We start from the raw sequence: 16,785 nt of genomic DNA, 5'->3' as shown, positions 1-16,785 counted from the left end.
TATGCACTGTTGCATCGTACCGTCACACCGTACGCACGCACGCCGAACATTTTATACACGCTGCATCGTACCGTCACCCCGTACACGCACACGCTCGAACATTTATACATTTCATTTCTGTACACACTCAACGTGAATAAAACTTTGCTTTTATTTTCTGACGTAAAACCCGAGAGTAATTTTTGAGCTTGCCTAACCGAAAACCGAATCCTGATCCCGGCTGCGATTATCCGCCGGCGAGCGCGGATTTCGTCCGTGACAAATTAGAGATGAATTACATTTCTATTTACTTTTATTTGGGAATATAAAAAAATTGATTGATGAAACCATCTAAGAATAGACCTAACAAGGAAAGGCACGGAAGTGCTCCCTCCAATTTTGATGAGCTTAAAAGCTATTAAAATATGTTGTTTTCTAGACAAAAATAAGGGACACGTATCATTTTATACGTACTCTTTTTACGTGCGTGTCTAGGGGATAAATCACCCCTTTGAAAAAAATCGGTTTTTTTCTTTCGAGATAAATATTTCAGAAACTATAAGAGATATAAAAAATTTTCAAATTAAAAGTTAAATAGCTTCAAGAGTACTTTACAACAATAACAAAAAAAATTGTTATTTTTTTAATTTTTTAAAATACCCTTACCATTAAATATATTTTTTTTAATTTTGAAATTTCTTTGTTACCAAGTGAAATGTTATTTTTTTACGAATCCAATCATATATGATGTTATGTTTCGAAAAATCATTTTCCAGAATTAATTATAAACTTCTCTGTAATATGCTATTCGTCTCCGTCCATGCGCTCGATTTTTCGCGTAACACATCCTGTTTTTCTATAATGAAAGATAACTAACACGGATACATTTATCTATGTAACGTTTATCTATTATATGTCATTTATCTCTGTCACGTTTTTTTCGCGTGCAAAGCTAAAATAACATTGATATAACAAATCAAATTTATATTTAATATGCGATAAGATATTAAAACGTTAAATATAAATAAACTCAAAATGTATGCATAAAATGCCGCACGAGATTCTAAACTTGTTTAATTTAAGACAGCACAAGATGAAATAATAATAATAATAATAATAATAATAATAATAATAATAATAATAACCCCCGTGGGGGCCCCGGGGTAAGAATAGGCCTCCGGCATGTCCTGCCTGTCGTAAAAGGCGACTAAAAGGACAACCACTAATAGGGCTAACCCCCCTGCAGTGTGTATAATGGGTTCCAAATGAAACAAAAGAAGCTTCGGACAAGCGGCGCCACGGTCGGGAGCAACACTTGAACACTACACCCGACCACAATATCGATGACACGGCTGATACAACGGACAAAGATACAAACCCAAATAGAAATGTTTTGCGGGACATGCTCCCAGGAACCACTCTAGGAGGAAAACAAAGACAGAGAATGAGATGGTCAGACGAAGTAAACCGACACCTCATGTCCTGTTACTATCAGGTTACAAACCTTGAAACAAACACAACCGGATATAGATCACAATTACACACGACATTCATCAATAGATACCCAGAACTTAATTTCCTGACTGAACAACGATTAGCAGATACGAGTAATAACCAGAAACAATAGGATTCCTCAGCCAGAACTAGAACACATCAAGCAACAAGTAAAATAACAACTAGAACAAAATACACAATCAAAAAGAAAAGAAGAAGGACAAATAAACATACAAGTTACACAACAAACAGACAGAGAAAAGGAAACTGAACCAACCAACTAATCACAAGAAGACGAAACGATAAGACAACAACAAGGAAAAATGCAACCACAACATGAACCAATAGACACAACAGACATAGAAGAAAAATTCGCACTAACATATATAGAATATAAGGACACAATTACAGACAATAGACCTTACATATATAAGATACCAAATAACCCACACATCAACACAACAATAGCACACATCAACGCAATCATACAAAACAAAATAAATAGTAACACAACTATGGAAGAACTTCAATCACTCATCTACACAGGAGCACTTACCACAGTAAGAATACATACTATACAGAAAGACCAACAATTAAGCAACACACAAAAGAAACTCGCAAAACCGGCATGGCAACATAGAATACAGGAAAAGATAAAAAAACTTAAAAAAGATATCGGACAACTAACACAATTTATACAAGACAAAATATCAAATAAGAAACGAAGAACAATAGGAAATATGTCAAAGCAAGAAGCAACAGAACTGCTAGATGAAAAGAAACAGAAACTACAAGCACTAGCCAAACGACTCAAACGATATAAAAAAAGTGAAAACAGAAGAAAGCAAAACCAATTATTTAACACAAATCAGAAAAAATTTTACCAGACACTAGATAACTTAGAGACCACAGTAAACACCCCACCAAATATCAAAAATGTCGAACACTTTTGGAGCAGCATATGGTCAAACCCAATACAACACAATAGACAAGCACAGTGGATACAAACGGAAACAAACAAATACAGCACAATACAACAAATGCCCGAGATAATAATCAAACACGAAGAAGTCACTCAAACAATCAATTCCACACACAACTGGAAAGCACCCGGAAAAGACAAAATAGCCAACTTCTGGTTAAAAAGCAACACACGCACACTTAGCCAAACTATTCAACAGTTATATCACACATCTACACAAAATACCACACACACTTACACAAGGAATAACCTACCTGAAACCTAAAGACACAATGGACACAACTAACCCAGCGAAATATCGCCCTATAACATGCTTACCAACGATATAAAAAATACTTACAGCAATCATAACACAGAAATTAACCGAGCACACAATACACAACAAGATAATCAATGAAGAACAGAAAGGATGTTGTAAGAGAGCCCGGGGATGCAAAGAACAATTGGTAATAGACGCAGAAATAACACATCGGGCTAAAATCAAACAAAAATCGTTGCACTTCGCATATATTGACTATCAAAAAGCCTTCGATAGTGTACCACACTTCTGGTTAATACAAATATTACAAATATACAAAGCAGACCCCAAACTAATACAGTTCTTAGTAACAGTAATGAAAAACTGGAGCACCACACTCAACATCCGAACAAATACAGGTAATATCTCATCACAACCCATACAGATAAGACAAGGAATATATCAAGGAGATTCTTTAAGTGCGTTCTGGTTCTGTCTAGCCCTGAACCCACTATCCAGCATGCTAAATAACACAAAATATGGATACAATATCACAGGAACATATCCACATAAGATCACACACCTACTATACATGGACGATTTAAAACTGCTAGCAGCAACGAACCATCAACTAAACCACCTACTTAAAACAACAGAAATATTTAGCACAGACATAAATATGACTTTCGGAATTGATAAATGTAAAAAGAACAGTATAATCAAGGGTAAGCAAAATAAACAAGAAAACTACATACTAGACAATAACAACAATCACATAGAGGCAATGGAAAATACAGACGACTACAAATACTTAGGATACAAACAGAAAATAGGAATAGAACACGCAAAAATTAAAGAAGAATTGAAGCAGAAATATAAGCAGAGACTAACTAAGATATTGAAGACAGAATTAACAGCAAGGAACAAAACGACGGCAATTAACACATTTGCAATACCAATACTAACATACTCGTTCGGAGTGGTAAGGTGGAGCGACACGGAGCTGGAAGCACTCAACACACTCACACGATCACACTGTCACAAGTACAGAATACACCATATACACTCAGAACTGGAAAGATTCACACTAGACAGAGAGGAGGGGGAAGAGGTTTCATAGACATCAAAAACCTAAACTACAAACAGATCGATAACTTAAGAAAATACTTCACAAAACGTGCAGAAACTAGCGACCTACACAAAGCAATCACACACGCAAACACATCAGCCACACCACTACAATTTCATGTTATAATTGTGAAAATTTATGTTATAATTGTGATTTTACACAGCCACAAAAGTAAGAAAATCGTAAGAAAAATATAAATTAATAGATCTTTAAAATATCAATAAATACTTACAAGAGCACACGCACCGATTTAGTACACCATTAAACGATGTCACGTTAACACTCGCAAAACAACAACCTTTTATACTATTTCGCTCCAACAGATTCAGATACACTCTTTATTGATTGATTTTTTCTTAACGATTGTCCGTCGCACGCTCGCGGTGAGCAGTTTTTATTCACTAGTTTTTAGCAAAATTTGGGAGGGGATCGCCTAGCAACATGACCATATAAAGTCATGGTGAACTTTGTGGCGAAGGCGTTTGAAAGTCGAAACGTATGCATTTTCGCATTTCTGGCGAACTCGCGCGTGATTCGCTGAGGTGGCGGTTTTACGCGGTTCGCGAACATTCCATCGCATTTTAATGATAAAATTTATGTAAAATAAAGTTATAGTCTTTTAGACTATAACAATTTATATAATATATTATTTTTGTGTCTTGATATTTATTATGTATCCAACTGCTTAGGGTTAAATGTCTAACATGATAAAAACTTCCGATAATTATATAAAATGTCTTTCAAATGTATCTGTTAATTATCTTCTATCACGGAAAAACAGAATGTGTTGCGCGAAAAATCGAGCGCATGGACGGACACGAATAGCGTATTACAGAGAGGTTTATAATTAATTCTGGAAAATGACTTTTCGAAACATAACTTAATTATATATGGATGGATTCGTAAAAAATAACCTTTCACATGGTAATAAAGAAATTTCAAAATTAAAAAAATATATATTTAGTGGTGGGGGTATTTTGAAAATTTAGAAAAACAAAAATTTTTTTTGTAATTATTGTAAAGTACTCTTGAAGCCACTTAACTTTTAATTTGAAAATTTTTTTCTATCTCTTATAGTTTCTGAAATATTCATCTTGAAAGGAAAAAACCGATTTTTTTCAAAGGGGTGTTTTACCCCCTAAACACGCGTATGAGCACGTATAAAAAAATACGTGTCCCTTATTTTTGTCTAGAAAACAACATATTAAAAGCTCATCAAAATCGGAGGGGGACACTTCCGTGCCTTTCCTTGTGAGTAATTTATTCTTTCTTTTTGTTCATGACCTCGTGCAACCAATCTTGCTTTGTATTTGTCCACAGAGCCATCCTGGTTTCTTTTCAGTTTAAACACCCATTTGTTAGATAACACCTTTTTGTTCTTTGGCCTTTCGATTAGTTCCCAGGTATTGTTTTCCATTAATGACTTGTACTCTGAACTCATTGCTTCTAGTCACAAGGATTTGTCATGACGACTAAACATATCATCTATGTCCACTGGATCATCATAGCTTTCGTTTGTGTAGTTCGCTGCTTCGTGAAATAAACGTTTAGGCCTTCCTGGTTTGCCTGTTTTTAACTTCCTCGGTCGTCCTGGACCTCTTTTTATAGTTTCCTCATGTGCATGAATATTTCTTTCTGGAGTTTGATAAATATTATTTCTCTCATTCGAATTTTCTTCTGTTTCATCAGATTCTTCCCTTTCTGTCGCGTCTTCTTCATACCGTTCTTCTTTCGTCTCATCTTCTGTTTCAACATCACATTCTACATTTTCATCTTCAAAATTTGAACCAAAATTTGAATTGGAGGCTCAAACACTTCCACTGGTTGTTTGTTTGCCACTTTCTCGTCTTCCAAGAATCGTACATCCAGGGTTGCCAGATTTGGCGATTTTACGCCAAATTGGCGACTTTTGAAAGCTATTTGGCGTCGAAAAATCGCAATTGGCGACATGGCGGATTTTGGGCGACTTCACAATTCGCTTTGGCGATTATTTGGCGATTTTTGAATTAGGGAATTTTTCATTTTTTTTCTTTCTTTGTTACCATGGTGTCCCGGTAAGTGGTGATTGACTTCGTCCATTCAACTTCTACATTTTTCCTCTCTCGTTTTCATAGTTTATGCTTATTACTCATTGGTGGATACTGTGGATAGGCCATAACTGCTATTAAAGAAACCTAACCTGGATATTTTGTAGTTGTTAACGTACCAGTACTGGTTTGTGGTTTACTGTTTTGTCGTTTCTTGTATCATTCAAACCGTTTGCCGCGATTTAGAAATATAAAATCAGTGTTTGTTAAAATTATATATTGTAAGACTGTTGTCTTGAAACTATGGGCAAACACGAAAAACATACACGAAAATATCGTAAGGAGTGGGAATCGACCGAAGGGGGCAAAGGTTATCTATTTTTTCTTTTTATTCCATACCTTTAATTTAGATAATTTTACTATAATTTTGCCGACGTCACGTTTTGAAGACTTCTATACATTTTTTACTTTGATCGAAACTTTTCCAAAGTGCCAAAAAGATAAAAAGACAAAAATATATTGCTGAAAATATTAGTCAATATTAAGAAAATTTGATTAAAGTTTGATTTACTAATTAACGATTTCAAAATAATATTATCAAAGTGATGATGTGGTATGAATACGAACTTTGTACATGTATAGAATGGCTGCAACACATTGCTCTAGCAAAACACCAGAATCCGAACGATTCAAACGAAGCTCATTGTAAAATTTGTGATCAATCATTGAGAAGTCATCTTGCGGATCTTCAAAAGCATGCACGCTCGAAAAAATACCAAGAGAATTCTGCAGTGCTCAACAGGACAAAATATAAAACTTTGATGGATCATGGTAATATCAATTGATACTTCCTTTTTTCTAACTAATAAATCATTCAAAATTAAAAAAAAATTCTCTATATCGTTTATAACCAAATAAAAGGCAATAGGAACTGGAAATAAAAAGTATCCACCACTAAGAGTAGAGAATAGATATTATTTCCTGCTCTTATTGGTGGATATTTTTTATTTCCATTTCCTATTGCCTGTTGCTTGGCATTTTGCAAGAGGCTTAAAGGCTCATTCAGACAGGACGCGTCAAGCAGCAGTAAGCTTGACGCGTCTTGTCTGAATGAGCCTTTACTCGTAAATATATAATTTTTTAATCAGAGATTTAAAACATGTTTTTTTATTAATTAAAGGATATCGGACTCCAATAAGTGTCGAGAAGAAAATCGCCGATATAAAGCTGGCATTGTACATAACGATGCATGCGTCTATTCGCTCGGTAAATCATCTAGGCGAGGTTCTGTCAACCTTAGGAAAGAGTAGCAATTTCGAGACGCTACGATTACATAGGACGAAATGTTCAAATTTGGTAAAGTACGTGATTGCACCCGTCCTTTTAAACGATTTGGTCAAAGCCATTGGAGAAAAAGGTTATTCGATTATTATCGATGAAAGCACTGATGTCTCGGTTACCTGTGTATATGCGTCAAATACTTTGATACTACCGAAAATCGCATGCTCACTGATTTTTTGGCTTTACTGGAAGTAGAGCGAGCAACGGCCAATGATTTATACAAGAGTATTGTTGAGTATTTGCAACAAATCGGAATTCCGTTGAAAAATCTGATAGCCATAGGTACGGATGGAGCAAATAACCTTTGTGGACGCAATCATTCAGTTTATACATTACTAAAAAATGATGTACCAAACTTGCAACTCATGAGATGTACATGTCATTCGCTGCATCTCTGTGCGTCAAAAGCGAGTGAAGAACTTCCGAGTTCCTTAGATTTTCTAGCGAGAGAAATATTTAATTGGTTTAGCGTCAGTTCGTTGCGTACACTAAATTATAAGAAAACGTTCGATTTAATCAACACGGGTAACGATGCTCAGAAATATAGACAAATGATTCAACTTTCGCGAACGCGATGGCTCGCATTTTACGACGTTGTGAAACGATTACTGGAACAATGGGTAGAGTTAAAAACCCATTTCCGTATAGCTTGCGATGCCGAAAAGTGCTATACTGCACGAATAATTCGTGATATGCTCAATGATGATTGCAACAGATTGTATCTGGTGTTTCTGAAGCCCGTTTTGTCAGAAATACAACATCTAAATATATCATTCCAAAGCGAAAAAATTGATCCTGGAAGCTTATATATGGAGATGTCTTTAGTATTCTTGTCATTCGCTGGACAGATTTTGAAACCAAATTTCTTAATAGCCGTACACAATAAGTCTCTCGTACAACAAGTAATTGATGCCGTTGGAAACGATCTAGCCTTCTTGCCAGTTACAGAAATGGATTTTGGATCTGAATTCAGAAAGGAAATTGAAAAATCTCAAATCTCCATGGAAAACAAGCTCCAGATACAGAAGAGATGTTTCAATTTTCTAAAAAGATTACTGACGGAATTAGCACATAGGCTTCCAGACAATTTTGAAATCTTTAAGAAAATGCAATTGTTGAGTCCAAGTCATTGCACTTCACAAGTTCGAGTCAAATTTGAAGAGCTTCTCTTACAGAATTTTTTCGATCCTCACTGTGATGTCTTTGTGTACAAGAGCCAGTGGGAAAAACTCCGTTTCGTTGACTGGCATGCCTCTTTATAAAGGAGATATTCCAACGAATATTTTAATATTTTGGATTAATGTGTACAAATACACTGATGCTTGCGGTCGTTTTATTTTTTAAGAACTAGCAGAAGTGATATTAAAAATGCTCACAATTCCCACGAGTAACGCTGTCGTTGAACGAACATTTTCATCACTCACTTTAATAAAAACGCGAATTCGAAATAAACTGAAAACTCCAATGTTGGAATCTCTTCTAAGAATCCGTACGCATTTTCAAGCACACGAAAAGTGTTGCAAAACATTTCAACCTTCAACGGAAATGTTGACTCGTTTTAAATCAAACATCATGTACGAGCAAGTGACCAACAGCGTGAATTCCAATAACGATGAAAACGAAGCTGAAAGTCTTAATGAAATACTCGATATTATTTCAGATATTAATTAAATGTCAAAAATTTTAAGATAGAGAAGTTAAAGTTTCTGAAACATAGAAGTTGTGTCGAGTTTATAATTATTATAGATATTCAATAGTTTATTATATGTTTATATGTAGAGGGTTTATATTTAGAGGTTTTATATAGTGTTGTGTTTACATGATTTTAAATTAAAATTATTACATATAACTTTCAGATAATATTATTTTTAAGACTGCTTATGTAAACACATTTATAAACAAATGAAAATTATAAAAGGAATATTAAAAATATACTCATAGTTTTATTTACAAGTTATCGCTTCAGTATTATTGCTTCAGTTTTACTACTTGAGTTGTTTATGTGCTATGATTCTAATTGTAAGCCAAATTATAAAGTTGGCGATTTTTGGCGACTTGAGTGGCATCTAGTGGCGATTTGATGTTCGAAATATCTGGCAACCCTGCGTACATCGCGACTCTTAACAATTATTTTTGTACCAGGTTTCCACAAACGATACGCCTTCGATTCGTTTGAATATCCTACCATTATTAGGCTTTCTCCTTTAGCTTCAAATTTCTTTCTCGCGTTCTTGATTAGACTTACCGCCTTGCTTCCAAAGGTTCGCATAAAACCTACATATGGTTTACGATCACACCACATTTCCAACGGTGTTGGTTTCCAATGCTTTTATTGGGCACCTATTTCTTATAAAATTAGCCGTATTTATGGCTTCCGCCCATAGACTCATCGGTAATCGTGACTGTAACAGCATGCAGCGAGCCATCTCTACCAAAGTGCGATTAGCTCGTTCCGCCACTCCATTTTGTTGGGGAGTATAAGCAACAGTTAACTGATGTTTAATGCCATTAGATTCTAGTAAAGCTTTAAATTCCTTGGAGGTATATCCCTTTGCGTTGTCAGTCCGCAGTATCTTGATGCCGTAACCACATTGTGTTTTAACACGCAGCATATCATTTTTAAATGCAGGTAAAACATCGAAGCGATTCTTTAGCATTACTACTTCAGTGTACCTTGTGTAATCGTCTATAAAAGTAACAAAATATCTTGCTCCACCAATGGATGCGACACTCATTGGGCCACAAATGTCTGAGTGCACTATCCCTAATTTATCTTTTGCTCTAGTTGATGCATCTTTAAAAGGTAATTGATGTATCTTACCCATGTGACAAATTTCACAGTCGAACTGGACTTCGTTTGCATTAAAGTTGACTCCAGTCACTATTTCATTTAATTTCAGCTTTCTTAGATCGTTGAGATTTAAGTGTCCATACCTTTCGTGCCATCGTTTCAAGTTTTTAAATGTACGTTCCTCCACATTAAATGCACTTTCTCCGTCAGATCCATCCACTAGATAAAGATCGCCTTGTCGCCTCGCCGTTAAGGCTGTAGTACCATCTTTACGTTTAACTACAGCATTGCGTTTGTGGAAGATTACCGTATAATCATTGTCTGTTATTTTAGCTACTAATAATAAATTACTTCTAAATTCTGGCATTAACATTGTTTCTTGTAATCTTATATTATTGAACTTGTTACCTGGCATTTTAATTCTCATTTTGATGTCACCAGCGCCTTCTGATTTTACGTAATGATCTGCTGCTGTATATACCTTACATGCTTTATCCTTCGAGAGAATACCAAATTTTTCGCGATCATTGCACATGTGCTTTGTTGCGCCGCTGTCCAGACACCATTTCGTAGTTTTCTTCGGTTCAGCATTCAACACCGTCGCAATCATTGCATCCTCTTCTCGACTTCCATTAGAGTATTTCTTCTTTGTTCTGCAGTCTACCGCTCTGTGTCCACTTTTTCCACACTTGAAACAGTTTCCGTTGAATTTATTCGGTTTAAACCTTGAGCTGTTTTCCTTGACGATTGTTTTATGTTTCTTGGTAGAATTTCCTTTTCCTTTGATTAATAAAGCATTATTTTCATTAGCGTCATATTTTAAATTTTGTTCATCGAGACGTGCTACTTGTTCTATCAGCTTTAATTTCAATGATTCAACGTCTGGTACGTCATCACGCGATTCGATTGCTACGCAAAAACTATCATATTCTGTTGGTAAAGAACTTAATAACATTATAGATAATGAATTATTCTATAATTAGGAATTTTTATGCCCGCTTCCTCGAGTTGCTCTGCCTTGCGGACAAAAGAATGCACGTATTGCGTCATTGACTGGCTAGATTCTTTGCGCATGCGATATAATTGCTTATACAAAACTGCTTTGCGTACAGGACCTTTAGACTCATGAATTTTCTCTAATCCTGACCAAGCTTCCGCGGCTGTAACTGCTTTTTTATATGATTTACCTGATTTTTCGATGTGCTTAGCAAAATTAACGCTAGGGCTTTTCCATCCCTGATCTTTCATTCGGCTTCTGTTTCTGGCGTTGACACCACGTCTCCATTCGCATAGCTCCATAGATCATTGACAATAAGAACACTACGCATTTGGATTTTCCAAGACTCGTAATTTGAGTCGCTTAACTTCTCAATATTATACGTATTGCTTGACGTAGCCATCTTGATCGATCTATCTCCGCGTATCACGAGACACAACTTTTCTCTTTTCAAAATACCTTACACTTGCACAGCAGAGAGTTTGCCTGGGCCCATAACCTGTCAGAGGTCTCTTTGTATTGAAGAGCAGAGCGCGGTTTATTGTCGAAAAACTTTATTATGTACTTTATAATAACACAACTACATGTGGTAGAAACGCGTGCCGCTCACTTCGGCCATCTTAGCGCGCGCTCGTGTGTGAACAACGAAAGAAGGGCAATCCATGAGCACGCTTGCAATTAAGGCACAAATCATCGATAAATCCTTTGTATCAATGTGCATTGATTTCTGCTCCATTTCTCACAATAACAAAATAAGGAAAAAAGTTTTATTTCTTTTTACAAATTTTCACATCAAACTTCTTAACGCTTTCAATTCAGTAGATGAATTTTTAAATAGGCATGAATTAGATGATAAATCATTTAGAAATTTATCACTTCGAATTATCTTTAGCTAACGAACGACGCTAGTTGCTATTTTTGAATTTTATTTCAATTTCAATAATTGCTCTTATCGTTTTTTTAATCGCATATTATATTTCGAGAGAGATTTTATTTATAAAAAACATGACAAAAGTATGATTGCCATCGATTTTCATGAGACCTAATATTCTAAAAGTCAATTTTTTTAATGAAGTAAGTATTTCAATGTAAGAGAACAAATAAAAAAATACACACATCTCTCTTAGTCTACATATATATCTAAAGTTAATGAAAATCGCATTTTATAACTTTTGCACTTACATTTACATATCATTAATCTAAAGAGTCGATTGATTCGTTAAAAAATTAATATTGAAAACAAAGAGTCAAATCCATGCCACGAAAATTATTCTGCAAAAGAATGTTGCTGTTATGTATTTTATTGCTTAAATCTGTTTTTTGCAACAATAATGTTATAACTTTTGAAAATACGGTTCAAATGTTGTTATACAGGAAAGATACATAATATTGCACATGTATTGCAAATATAAATCTATACGACAGATCTTCCGCTGTGTTTATGCGTAAAGCATTAAATTTATAACCATGTTTTGCAAACACCGATGCATATATCATTTAAAATATGTATTTACTTTAAAATAAAGAATAGGGAAAAAGAAATATAATATAAATAATACTTTATATTACGTGAAGGAATTAAATTCAGTTATATAATGTGATAATAAATCCTCTACATCATTGAAATATATAATTAAAATATTTCTCATTAAAAATTGCAGATTGGCGAAGGAAAAATATAAAGATATTTTTGTGCATGACAGAAAAAAAAAATAAATTTAATTTAATTAAATCTCTTGAAAAATTTAAACGGCTACAGATATAAAGATATAATTGCAATATATTAAACTTGCGATCCATGTATGCGTATTAATATATCTCGATGCGTATTAATATATCTCGATTAAAAATGATTTCGAAGGAAAAAATTATAAATACAAGAAAATGGAAATAATGTACAAAGAAGAATGCAAAGAAAAAAAACTTGTTGCAGCAAATGAAGTAAATAAAATTTAAACGGTTTCAGATATAAAAATATAATTGCAGCGTTGTAATTCGCGATTCATGTATACGATCGATATTTTCGTCGTAGTCGAGAATGTTATGGGGCTTTTAAGTTCAGCGAAATTTTCTTTTAATTCTATGAATTACTGACTATAAAAATCGGAAGAAGAATGCAAAAGAGCGAGACAATATTTTTAATTGAATAGAGCGCGTTAGAAAAAAAGAAATCTTTTTATATGTTAAATATTTAATATAAGAAAAATTAATATAAATTATATAAAAACATGATTAATTCATGTTACATTATTATATAGAATATTTATCATAAGTTTCATATATAAGGTCTCCTATTTTAAAGTTTCCACTATTCTCTTCAGGAAAGCATTTTAGGAAAAAATATGTAATTTGCAATTAACCATTACATATTTTTTCTTAAAAATAACTATGTGTTTTCTTTACACCAATTGATTCCTCTCATTATTTTATACATAAAAGTATTAAGGTAAGATAAACGAAAAATGAATATTTTACTAGATATTTTATGGTTTATGTAAAATTAAGAAATTATTTTAAGCCTCGTAACTCGAAAAGTACTCAATAAAGAAATACTTTAAAATAGTGTTTTGGAAAGCTCTCGAGATAAGCTATAAGAATAAGTAATAAAAAATGGGGGGTTCCATTTAAAAAATTGAAGGTGACCTTCACGTGACCTTCAAACGACTTTTCAAGGTCAAACCAATGACACCATCTTATGGCCCCCTTCAAGCCATACAAATTTTGTCTGAAACAGTTTTTCGTATCTTTTAGACTTTACGAGATATTTCGATGGGAAAGTTAAAATGGAACACCCTGTATATATAGATTTCAAATTAGAAGAAAAAGAGACAGAGAGGAGAAGAGTGCAAAAATTTTGATATAATATATAGAAATAGTACACTTACAGAGAGAGAAAGATTTAGAGAAATATCACATAGTATGTAATTTCAACTCAAGTTACATGTTAATATAAATTAAATTTTTTTCAGTGTAAAACAAAGAATTTTATTGCTAATTCTAACAACAAACATAATACAAATAGTAAAGAATCTGTATTGGATTATGAAAATTCTGGAAAAGTTTTGTTTGAGGAGAGTAAACCAAAACAAAAGGATCACTTTAAATCGAGTGATTCCATTAAAAAAATTCTTAATAATGACGATGAAAATATAAAACGAAAAAAGAAGAAACTCCCTCGGAATGAAATTAAGAATCGTATGTCGGAGCATCCTGATGATTATCATAAATCTAAGCAGCCGCGTAACAAAGCAAAATAACCAGGATTATATAAATATGGATTGGCAGAGCGATAATAAACTGCGGCATACAGTCGCCGACCTGGACAAGGTCGACGTCGTGTGACTACCCCACGGGACGATCGACGAATTATTCGGCACGTTCGGAGAGAACCGTTTGCTCATGCAAATTCTATTGCTCGGCACTTTCCCAGCCGACGTTATCAACAACGACAGCGTAACATTTCAGACCAAACGGTTAGAAATCGTCATCGTGAATCGGGACTTCGAGCAAGATATCCAAACCGTGTTCCCATGTTGAATGTAAGACATCGCCAAGCTCGTTTAGCTTACGCACATCAACATTTGCTATGGGGTACACGGCGATGGAGTAATGTCTTGTTCACAGACGAGTGTAGGTTTTGCCTCTTCAGTAACGATAGACGTCCTCAAGTTTGGCGTCGTCGTGGGGAACGTTTTCAGCAGAACTTCGTTCAACCTATTGCCGCCTTCAATGGAGGATCGGTAATGGTTTGGGGTGGGGTTTCACGATGGAGGCGTACCCCGTTAGTGATAGTCCGAGAGAATTTGAATGCTAGGCGATACATCGATCAAATTCTCGAATCCATCGTCTTGCCTCTCCGAGAACGTTCAAGAGGATTTATACTCATGCAGGATAATGCTCGCCCTCACACGGCTAACTTCACAAGACAGTTTTTAGCAGATAATCAAATCACTGTTTTGGGGCATCCAGCAATGAGTCCTGATTTAAATCCGATTGAACATGTCTGGGATATGATGGGGCGCCGATTGAGACGGGAGTATCCGGGTTTGCAGACTCTAGCTGCATTGGAACGAGCACTTCAGCGCATCTGGCGGACTATTCCAATGGCAGCGATAAGACGATGCATTAATATGGCAGAGCGATTGAGGGCAGTGATTCGTGCAAGAGGTGGCAACACCTGATACTAACATCACACGCACGAACACACATCTTAGGGATTGAGTTTGGAGTCATTAAATACCGCGGAACTGACGAGCTGTGGGGTCTCATATCCTTAAGAATCGCAAACACACACACACACACAAGAAGCGTAAATCCGACCATCCAACCTCCACGTGGTACGCTTTGGGTAATGCTAATGGTGGCGGTCAAATTTGATAAAAAAATGAAAAAAAAATTTAGAATTTTTTTTTTTCGAAATTTCACAAGTGATGAATGTGAAATCGTAGAGAAAAAACAGGAAAAAAAAGTTTTTCCATGTTGATAATCATTAATTGATGTTTTAGGGTGATAAACGTGTTCCTTTAATTTTTTTCAAAAGTTTGATCATTCGGGAAAGAAAAACGAGTCAACCGATCGCTTTGAAATTTTACAGGGCTATTGGGGATACATTAAGCTTAAAAAAAACCTGAAAACATTAGCCTTTTTGTGATTATTTGCAAAAGTGCAGTAACTTCACTGAAAAAGCAAAAAAAGTCTCTTTTTTGTACTTTTTTCAAACCAATGTGAGAGGTAAAAAAAAATTTTTTCTTCAAACGCAATGAACAGTTCTTTTAGAGAATTTATTCAAGTTTTCAGAACCGTCCTTAGATTTCCTGTAGCGTTATTGGTTCATGAAATATCAAAGATTAAAGACAAAATGGTCACTTTTCACTCAATCGTCGATATCTCCGGAACAAATGGTCGTACAGAGTTCGTTCAAAAAGCAAATTAAAGCTAAATGATCCGGCTTTCTGACCCTGGTATTGAAAAAGTCCAAAAAAATATTTTCAAGTCCGTGGATGCCTTAAAATTGAAACAAAATTTCGAAAATTTTTGTTTCGGCATATTTCTTTTGTTTGCTCTCCGACGGAAGCTCCAAAAAAATTTTCAATGTAAGGGTTGTAAACTAGAGATTTCAAGCTTCAAAATGCTTTTTTTCCTCGTTTCTGTACGATCATTTGTCTAGAAGTTACAGCGCTTCAAAAATGACCTAAAAAATTTTTAAAATTTTTTGTTCCTTTAAATTTTTTGAGTAGTGTATAAATAATAGATATTCACCATCAGGTTGCTCCGCCGATGTAAGATGCCTCTCCCAGGCCTCCTCCTCCTCTCATGTTGTTGGCGCGCGATACTTTTAACGACACTCCCGCACTCGCGAGCGATATTTTTATATCGCTATTTCCACTATTTTACGCGCGATACTTAACGGTGTCCGCACTATTTCGGTATGGTAAAAAATTTTCTATTTGATCGCGCGATGTATATAATTAATATGTATATACTGTTGCGCCCGCGGAGCGAGGGCTTCGATATATATCGAAGACGCGCACTAAAGAACGGCTGTCGCGGATCGCGTTAAATGACAAGACTTTTGAGGATAACAAGGAACTTTAATCAGGAACACAGAACACACACGAACAACAGATTAACACAACGGATAAATAACACAATAACGGCTCGTAAACGAAAACGCGTCGTTTGTATATCTTGACGGCTATTCTCCGACTCAGCTGACTCTCGTTTAAAACAATCTTCTTGTCAACGGGATCCAGACAACGGCAGGGCCGTAACGACTCGGGTACGCGCGTAACACTGCCCCTCCTCTT

This window comes from Camponotus vicinus, unplaced genomic scaffold (genome assembly GCF_025532165.1).
Source record: "Camponotus vicinus isolate PSW18456_S1 unplaced genomic scaffold, iyCamVici1.0 SCAF_1, whole genome shotgun sequence".
NCBI lineage: Eukaryota > Metazoa > Arthropoda > Insecta > Hymenoptera > Formicidae > Camponotus > Camponotus vicinus.
This window is presented reverse-complemented; position numbering follows the sequence as displayed.